At 36.8% G+C, this 10,142-nt stretch overlaps 1 non-coding gene across 1 annotated transcript; it reads right to left on the bottom strand.

Moving 5' to 3' along the window:
* Nucleotides 1–1,254: 1,254 nt before the first annotated feature.
* Nucleotides 1,255–1,382, bottom strand: LOC127696904 (small nucleolar RNA SNORA17). Its single transcript, XR_007980351.1, has one exon. It is a non-coding gene; the product is annotated as a small nucleolar RNA SNORA17 (small nucleolar RNA).
* Nucleotides 1,383–10,142: the final 8,760 nt, after the last annotated feature.

The raw sequence follows: 10,142 nt of genomic DNA, 5'->3' as shown, positions 1-10,142 counted from the left end.
GATCTGTAAGTCTGGCCCCTTCACGCACTTCAGCAGTTCTTCTATAGAGTAGATATAGGAGTAGGCCAATTCAAATTCCTGGATCTGGGAATACTGAGAGGTATCTGAGCGGGTCAGCCTACCAGCTCTCCTGGTCACAGGACCAAGGCAAGCTCAACCCTGCTGCCTGTGTGACGTGCAGGAGATACTCCCTCAAATTTTGCAGCTGGTCAGAGACTTAGATAGTCCTCCCACTCCCTTGACCTCCATTTCTTGTCATTTCCCATCAGCCATCGATTCCATGCTACATGTGAGTAGAGGAAGGTATCACCCCCTTCTCTCTGCCTCCACCCAGCAGACAAGAGGCAGGGCTGACATTCCTAGCCTGATGCCCTCTGGGCTGGCTCACCTGCAACCCTCACATCCAGGACCAGCTCTCTTCTGCTCAGGATAGGCACAGGTCCTGCTCTCCCTAGTGCTGTAGCAGGTGAGGAACAGGACCAGTTCTCCTGCTCTCAGAATCCCGGAGCCTGCTCTCCTGTCTGTTGTAGGTGGCAAAGGATGAGGGTTGGGGAGTGGATCTCTCCTTTGCCCACACTGCTGCATGGCAGACAAAGTGTGGGGCCAGCTCTCCCATGTTCACCTCCTTAGGGCTGGCTTACCTGCAGCATTTGCAATGAGTGTGGCCTGTTATCAGGAATACATTAGCTGCCTAGGGCCAGAGACAAATCTGTTCTCATGTTCCTATGGACAGCTCTCTGAAAGCCCCAGGTGAGGGGAAGGGACAGTACTGCACAGTCAGCCCAGACCAGGGACATCTGCCTGGCCTTTGGTAGTAACAGATGCCTACTGCTGGAGAGCCCATCCAGATATCACCCCCAGTGGGCAGGACTGCACTATGTTTTCAGGTGGTTTCATTGGCTACTCACAAAAGGCTACTCCTCACCACTGTAGTCCCTTCAGTTCTGCCTCTCTTTATTGTGCCCAACTCCTTCTGTTTTTCTTTCTCATTCATTTCTCCACCACTTGCATGCTCCTTTTGGTGGTGCCTAGGGTCCCTAAATGTCTGCGGTTGTATTAGGAGTGGTCTCAGGAGTGTGATATCCTCCCTATACATATGTGATATCCTCCTCTGCACTAAGCAGAGACATCAGAGTCAGAGTCATCTCAGGCATGGTCTGAACTCCAAGGCCTGGTGGTCAACTCAGATTAGCTCCCTTTACAGATCCCTGGTATTAGACTGATGTGATCATTTCAGGGTTGCCTTTTTCAGGAAATATTAGACTACTAATTATTCAGTTCTTAGGTCAGAACCCTGAGCATAGACATAGCCTATCTCCTTTCTGCCACCTACTGACTCATATATGACATAGCAGACATTCTTGAAAAACCTCTACAGCAGGGTGTCAGATACTTTTAAAACGCCCACACTTATCCCTTTGTATCTATTAAATTATTTTTACTTGATTTTTATAGAGCTTTGCACCCACATTCATTTAAAAAATGATGACCTCATTCTGTATAATGTTAAGTGTGTGTGTGTGTGTGTGTGTGTGTGTGTCTCAGACTTGTCTTAAATTTCTATACATAAGTGAATATGCTTTTGTCTTACCCTTCCCAGTAACTAAGATAATAGAATTACAGGTAAAACTGTTGTTCTGAGAGTAATAATTTTGATAATTTTTGAGTATTACATCTTTAAAATACAATATTGGATGTTTAATATATATTTGCATTCATCAAAATAAGTGCTTTTTATGACACTGTATAATAACAACAATCTCCACATCCAAAACTTTTTCATTTGACACTGTTCCAGTTCTCTAATAATATCAATTTCCTTTCTGTATCTGATCTCTCTTATCTAATCATAGAGTATTTTACTGTTTCTATACATTTCCTGTTCTAATTAAATTTTTAAGATTGAGCACTATTCTATACATTATCCTAATTCATTTGATTTGTATTTTCACCTTTTGTGAACTACTTCTGTACTTTAAGTACTCCTCAGACATTTCTCTGTGGCTGTTAATTCTGGGATGCTTCAGCCATTTTGCTCTTTATTGACCTAAAGACATAAAGTCGCATGTAAGTTACAATTTTAGTTATTGTTTCTGAATTATATCTTTGAGGAAGTGAACAGACCTTTCTTGGAACACTGTATTTAAATGATTTAAACGGAACAGAGTGAATGTATGCTGCTTTTAGAGAAAAAAATTTCCAGTAAGAAATGGAGTTTGAGGAAATGTGTCACAATGCTTGCTGATATCACTACTTAAAAGAATAGAAACATTTTACTTTCTCGAATGTGGTTGAGAAGCTAGCATTTCATGTTCTCAGGATCAACTGTGACCACATGACAAATGTATGTAAACTCCTCCATTGATGCATATAGATATTTGAAAATAAAAACATCCATGTGCATGCTAGGAACACTTGTTTGGACCAGAATTATTCAGACAGGTGAAACTATAACAGGAATATCAATATAAGAGCCTGAAGAACTGTTCTGATCATATTAACTTTTAAATTACAATATCTCAATAGAACTGTAATTAGACATCTATATTCAGGTGATATTAACATAAAACCTTAGCATATTGGTCAAATATGAAAATAATTTCTTCCTTTCAGTTCCTCCTTCTGTTTGGTTTTCTCTAATATCTCAATATTATTTCTGGTAGAGAATCATATCCATTGTTCTCAAATACTGCAGATGAAGAGCTCTTATGATCTGTTCAGGTTTATCACTCTGTAATTGCACACCTTTTCTTGTTCTTGGCCTCATGTAGACTACTTTTTTACTGGGGTACCCCCTTCGTTTCATTCAAGTATCCTCAACTTTCTATAATACAAACATCTTGTGATGCTGCAACTAAAGAACACTTTGGCTGCATGGTAAACATATAGGTAATGGGATATTAATATATTGCTGGAAGCTTTAGGTGTTCACTTATTAATCTCCCTTTGAAGTGAGATTAATAATCTCACTTATTAATTCTCCTTGTCCAATCTAGGTTTACACCAGTCATGCTTCTCTTTCCTAAACATTTCTATAACTTAACTTTTTCCTTAGTCTAATTCACCTCATGAGAGCATTATGAATGCTTACTCTGAGAAGTTCACAGATTATTAAGGGATCCATCCCTTCTGCAGACACTAAACCCAGACACTATTGCTAATGCTAAGAAGCGCTTACTGAAAGGAGCCTGGTTTAGCTGCCCCAACCACCACCCTGAGAGCCTCTGCCAGAGCTTGACCAAGAGTATGAGTATGCTCACAGTCAGTCATCGGACTGCACAGGGGACCCCAAGGCAGTTAGGGGAAGGACTGAAGGGGCTGAAGGGGATTGAAACCCCATAGAAAGAAAATCAATATCAACTAATCGAACCACCCCTCCAGATTTCCCAGGGACTAAACCACCAGCCAAAGAGTACCCATGGAGGGACCCATGGCTCCAGCTTCACATGTAGCAGAGGATGGCCTTATCTAGCATCAAGGGGAGGGGAGGCCCTCGGTCCTGTGAAGTCTGGATACCCCAACTTAGGGGGATGCTAGGGCAGTGAGGGGGGACTTGGTGGGTGGGGGCACCCTCATAGAGGTGGGGGGTTGAGATAGGAAGCCTGTAGATGGGAAACTGGGAAAGGGGACAACATTTGAAATGTAAACAAATAAAATAACCAATAAATATTAGTTTATTAAAATATAAGAATATTTTGCTCCAAATGTGCCTCATTTTGAAAATTAATAATGTAATAAACTGGTTCTTGATATAAATGCATATAGGAAATTAATTATGTTGAAGATGTGACTGACTTTCTGATTCTCAAATAATCATGAGTGAATCATTCACCAGTCATGTACAGGAAACTGAGACACTCAGATCCCTGCCTTGTAATTATATTATCACACTCTTCAAACCTGGGCATGTGTTGATTTGAAGCCTATCAGGCTACATCGTCTCTCCTTTCCTTACTCAGTCTGTAACATGCCTGTCCACACTATTGGACAAAGTTCTCGGAGTCTTGCCATGTTCTCAATAATGTCCAATTCATGTGATAGTCCCTTTCAACAAATTCTGATAAATTTAAAGTTTAGATTTTTTGTTTAACCACGGAATATGAGATTCTATTGTTTTCTTTTCAGCACTGTTTTCCTTTTAGAGTCATGTAGGTTTCTTGTCCTTTATGGTAGCAAAATGTACTAATATTTTCAGTAGGCTTTATGAACTCCATACTATCAATATTGCAAGTTCATTATAAACTACTTCCCCCAATTCTAATGAAAATATCTGATTATTTTACTAAACTCCATATAGTTTTGGTAACTATTGTTGTATTGCTTTTTGATAAAATGGAAAAAAAGGATTTATAAATCATCTTCTTCATATAAAGAATTGATTATTTTATACCTCTTTCCCTCTCTCTCTCTTTCTCTCTCTCCCCCCTGTGTGTGTGTGTGTGTGTGTGTGTGTGTGTGTGTGTGTGTGTGTGTATCTGGGTGTGTATGTGTGTATCTGTGTGTGTGTGATTTTCCTTTTCTGTTGATGTGACTAAACACTGACCAAATCAAATACATCTTGGGGAGAAATGTATTTATTTCATTATACAACTCTCAGTTCACATTCCATCCCTAAGGAAAATGAAGCTAGGCACACAAGGCAAAAACCAGGAGGCAGAAACTGAAGCACAGGCCATAGAGAAAGTGTTCCTGATTTGCTTTTCATGGCTTGCTTAGCCCATCTTTTATATAATAAAGAACCAGCTGGTCAGAAATGGAACTAACTACTTTGACCTGGTTTGCCTACATCAACTGTTAATCAAGAAAATTTCCTGACAGACTTTCCCAAAGGTCAATATTATTATTGAGGGTCCTTTTATTCCAGATGGGCCTCACATGTAAAAGATGATAAAATTACCATACACAATAAACATACAGTATGTATAACCCTATACAAAAGTATGTAAATTATTTATAAGTTAAATATATTTATGCTGTGCTCTTGTCTATTCATTGGTACAATAGATACTAGAAAAAACTCAGTTAGATCAACACAAAGGCTATTTTTGAAGAATTATTGAAGTAGTTATAGCTTATTTGTCCCTATGGTTTCTTAAGCAGATCCCCTATAAGTAAAATGAGGTAAATTCTGACATAAGAATTTTAAAGCATTTATTATTTTTATTATATAAACTGAATTTAAACCCCTGTTTTGGGATGAGCACAATGTAACTTTTTCAGGATATGAAAAAAGAGAAGACCAAGTCAAGGGCACGCTCATCTATGAGAGAGCCAGCAAGAGCTTCCCTACCCTTTTCCTTCAACGCCAGCCACCCCCGCCAGATCCTGGCCCCTGACCCCCCCACACACTCTGTTCACAGCTCTTCTGTCACTCCCAGCTTCATCTGCAGTGTCCAAGACATCACATTTCTTACCTTCAAGCTTCATCCTACAGGATACCCAGGTGACACCCCAAGGACTGCCCCTTCCTACCCCCAGAGAGGAGTCCCATGGCTACCAAAGCCTGACGCCTGGCAATCCCGTGGAGATGCATGCAGTCCAAATATCGTCATCTGCCTTGCCCAGCAGCACAAGGTCTGGACAGGACTCTAGACATCACTCATTAACCCACACCCAACACCCTACAAGTGGTACCAGAGGATGGTTGCACTATAGACCAGGGACCACCTATGCACCCTCATGAAACTCCCTATCTTATTCCCTCTGCCCCTGCTTCTGTAAGGGTTCTCCCCTACCCACCCTCCCATTCCTGATTCCCTGTCCTGGCATTCCCCTACATTGAGACATCAAGCCTTCACAGGACCAAGGGCCTCTCCTTCCAGTGAAGCCCCACAAAGCCATCCTCTGCTACATATGTGTCTGGAGCCATGGGTTCTTCCATGTGTACTGTTTGGTTGGTGGTTTAATCCCTGAGAGCTCTGGAGGTTCTGGTTTTCTCATTCAATTTTTATAAAATGCTGTGTATGTCCAATTTGATGATGTTATCTTTAGTGTTAATTGTTCTTTACATGAAAGTTTATTGAAGTAAGGACACACTCTACTTTGTACATGTGGGACTAGGGGAATAGTGTATATTGTATAAATGTACAAATTCATCAATAAAAGTATAGTAAAACCTACTGATGTAGTATATGAGAAAGCAGACTCTTAGGCTATTTGCAGCCTCATCTATAACGTATGGCAAGGGTTGCTCTGCTTTTGCTATGTTCTGTTAGTATTGATAAAATACTATATGATGCAAATACACAAAAAATACAAATAATCCTTTTTTGAATTGTATAATTATCCTTATATATGGTGAAGCAGAGTTGAAAATTCAGAAACAGACATTATAGAAATGAGAATAAATGCTTGTTGGTCTTGTCTTCAGGTAGCTTGTAGTGGTTGTATTAGCGAGTGGCTTCTCCGACAGCAAGCAGGTAAGTTTGATAACAGACTCTTAACAGTGAATTAGGAACTTCTGAAACTCCCCTACAAAGTCTTCAAGTTACAAATACAGAGACTTACAGATTTTACACTTGTTAGTGTTTGGGAAGGTAGACTCTTCTGTAGCATCAGTAGTTTGAATTTAGAAAACTGGTCATTCCCAGCCTGTAGGTAAGTGTTTCATTATATTGCATTAATGTTGGTAGCCACTGCAAGCTTTATGCATGTCATAATCAATCACTAGATCAGAAGGGTGAACCAGGTACACTATGATGTCCTCAGTGTTGCTAAGATGTGATCCTTGGGTGAGTGGATATGTGATGCATTTTGATTTTACAATTTTCAACTTAAAATTGGTTTATCAATATCTCACGTCATAAGTGCTTATCTTGCAGTTAAGTTTATTCTTTTTCCTCCGTTCGATTTGATTTCAAATGTCAGTTTAGAGTTTGATCAAGACGAAAAGATGTATGACTTTGGAGGGACTCATGTTCTTTCTATAGATATCATCAATCAAGTGACAAAAAAAAAGTTTGAAAATATATCTTTGGGTTTGTGAACCTGAGAATGACATAAAATGAAGCCACACTTAGAGCAGGTGCAAAGAACACTTCTATTTATGGAAAAGAACACATTTGAGTATATTTCTGGAAAATATAAAAGAATATATGAAAATATATTTCAAAGGTCCTGATTTCTACATGTAATAGAAAGTGAACAATACAACAGAGAATTTATGACTATGACACTATTGTTTTCTAAGTCTAACTGAATTTATCACAATAAGTCTTCTGTGGTTAGATATCTACATGCAAGTTAATTAGATGAGTCATTTTTATATGTATAATCATTGGAAATTTTAGCAATATTTGATAAAGTTTTTACTTTGGAAATTAGTGTAGGAGTAACTGGGGAGAACAAAAATACTTAAAATATCAATTTATTTGAAAATGTCAAGGCATCATCTTGAAGAACTAAAGAACAGTAGTTTTTTGTATTTCTCATAGATTTAAAAAATGCACTGATGGTATACCAAATTCTTAATATTACATACTGAACACATACATTTGTAAAAACTTGTTTAGAATAAAATGGAAATTATTATAAACTAATAGGTCATATCTTAAGTGTTTTCAACTTAGTGAGATTAAACAATTTCTGTGATGACATGCACACATTCCTGATATCAAGTTTAAACATTTTTATATGAATTCAAGTTGCAAATTTATTTACAAAAATTTAAATCTGCAGTATTACTCTTTCACTTACCAAATCCAATAGTGAAAGCTAGTGGCTTAGACACAAGGTGTCAATTATATCCATAGCAAAAAACATCATATTTGAGTGATAGCTCAATATTATAGTAAGTCATACTCAATATTATTAACAATAATAATAATAATATAGTTCTAAAACTTTTGCGGAAAGTATAACTTTGCTAACAAGTAAAAATATAACTCTAGGTATAAATAGTAAATCAAGCAAATAAAAAATCAGAAATTATAAGACCTTAAAGAAAAATTGAGAAAAAAATGGCTACAGTATTTTATCAGAGTGAAGTGTGTATGTTAGTTCCATAATGAGAAGGGGTGGGTGGGAGGACAGGGGAAGAGAAGGGGGCTTACGGGACTTTCGGGGAGTGGGGGGCTAGAAAAGGGGAAATCATTTGAAATGTAAATAAATTATATATAAAAAAAAGAGATATCAAGAGATTAGTGGAAATGGGTGGGGAATAGTAGCAATTGTTTTGATTCAGAGAGTCAATATTTGGTAACTTTATTTTTCTAGAAAGACATTGTAAATTTAGAATAATAAAAATTTAAACTCTAATAAATTGGAGGACTGCACCATCAAAACAGGAGTCAAAAGTAGATAAAACAGATAAACACTGGAAACTAAAAATAAGAATGTAAGTGGGGATTAATGACATTACAAAGGAATTATGTAGTGCCCTAACATAGAGGACTAAATGAAATGGGCTTGTTTACTATGAGAATAAGTGGAGATAAAGATATTACCATAATAACTATTAAAGGAAATTTTGTGGTAAATTAAGAAATTGATAGCCAAATTCATCAAAACTGGAAAGTATATACATTTCAAAGAATTTTGGACTAATTATTAATTAAAGATAGGTATCTGTGTATGTATAGTGTGTGTGTGTGTGTGTGTGTGTGTGTGTGTATAAGACTAAATTTGATGTTAGTTCTTTTCACCTTGGAATGCCTAGGCCAAATATTACTTCTGGGTTTAGGTTTCTTAGCATTTAAACTATTTGTATTAGTTAGATTTTGAATCAAGAGACATTTTGAAGGTAGAATTGACAGTAGGTAGCCCTTGACAGTGTGAGTAGTTATTCTCTGTGTCTTTGAGATTTCGAACAGAAAAAAAAAGTCTAAGAAGAAAAATTATTCTTTCCTTCTTTTCTGCCTTCAGAGCTGGTATCTTTTATCTTCTATGCAATTCATTCTGTTAGTTGTACCACAGAATATCCTCATTGTTAGACCTATGATATATACTGAATGATCCAATCAATATATATAGCTTTCCAATGTATAGATTGCACATTATGGGCTACTCAACCTTAAAAAGACACTACATACCTACCTACATTTCTGTCTGTCTATCTATCTTGAAATTTCCCAGAATAGAAATTGTGCCTTTGACTGTCTTTTTGCAGAAATAATTAGAACTTCAGAGTTTGAGAGGATGCTGCAGGTTTACTGCTTAATTAAAATTTATCTTGAGTTATATTGAGCAGTCCATATAGACATTTTTGACTACCTATATGTAGTACTCTACACCTTTTAACTAACATAATAGTCTTTAAACATGTGTTAGATTAAGAAAACCAGTTTCTACCAAGCAAAATCTAAAAATATCATTTATATCCTCTGAGTCCAACAAATGAGATTTCTTCATTTAACTTTACAGTCAGCTCATTTTTCCACAAATATATTTGCAAAGAATCTTGATTTGAGACTTTCTTCATTCTATCATTATAATTCATTAAACTCTTCTCATATTGTAACATGAATTTGGGGTAAGCTAAATCTGTGTTCCCAAGACATGTTTACTCATACTTGCCTCCAGAATATACTTTTTTGTTATTTTAAGGGGAAGACAGTGGTTTGAATCAATATCTTTTACCACTTATACATCAGCTATTGATCTGTCATCACGTAATCTAAATTTCATTGAATACCTATGAAAATCTAAGTGTTTATCTTTCTAGCTATCTATATTGTCTATCTTATTTAGCTTACTATACATCTTATTAGACAATGTATACTTAAGACACAAGGTTAAGTGATACAACAATCTTCAGAACACAGGAACGACAATTTCATTGATACCATCTAAAACTATAACTAAATATGATGCATATGAAAAGTCTCATTCTAAGAGTATAAACTCCACATTAATGCATCTTATTTGAATAACTATAAAAAGGAAACAGAATTAAATATTGGGAGACTGCTTCCTATGCGTCAACATTCTCTAGTCCTAAACTGAATTTTAGAATTTTTTAATACAATTGCTTCCTTTGGATACATCATTAATTTAAGTTTTCTCAAATCATTAATCTTTGTAGAGCTGGTTTTGCTTCTGTACTTTAGCCTTCCTCCCATTCTCCCCTTTTATCAGATTATCATATGAAAAGGGGCAGAGGAAAGCAAGTGAATGTTCTCTCAGAACACAAGTGGACTTTAAAT

The sequence above is a fragment of the Apodemus sylvaticus genome, chromosome 11 (genome assembly GCF_947179515.1).
Source record: "Apodemus sylvaticus chromosome 11, mApoSyl1.1, whole genome shotgun sequence".
Lineage (NCBI taxonomy): Eukaryota > Metazoa > Chordata > Mammalia > Rodentia > Muridae > Apodemus > Apodemus sylvaticus.
Note: the sequence above shows the minus strand (reverse complement) of the source record. Positions and strands in the feature narration are given on the sequence as shown.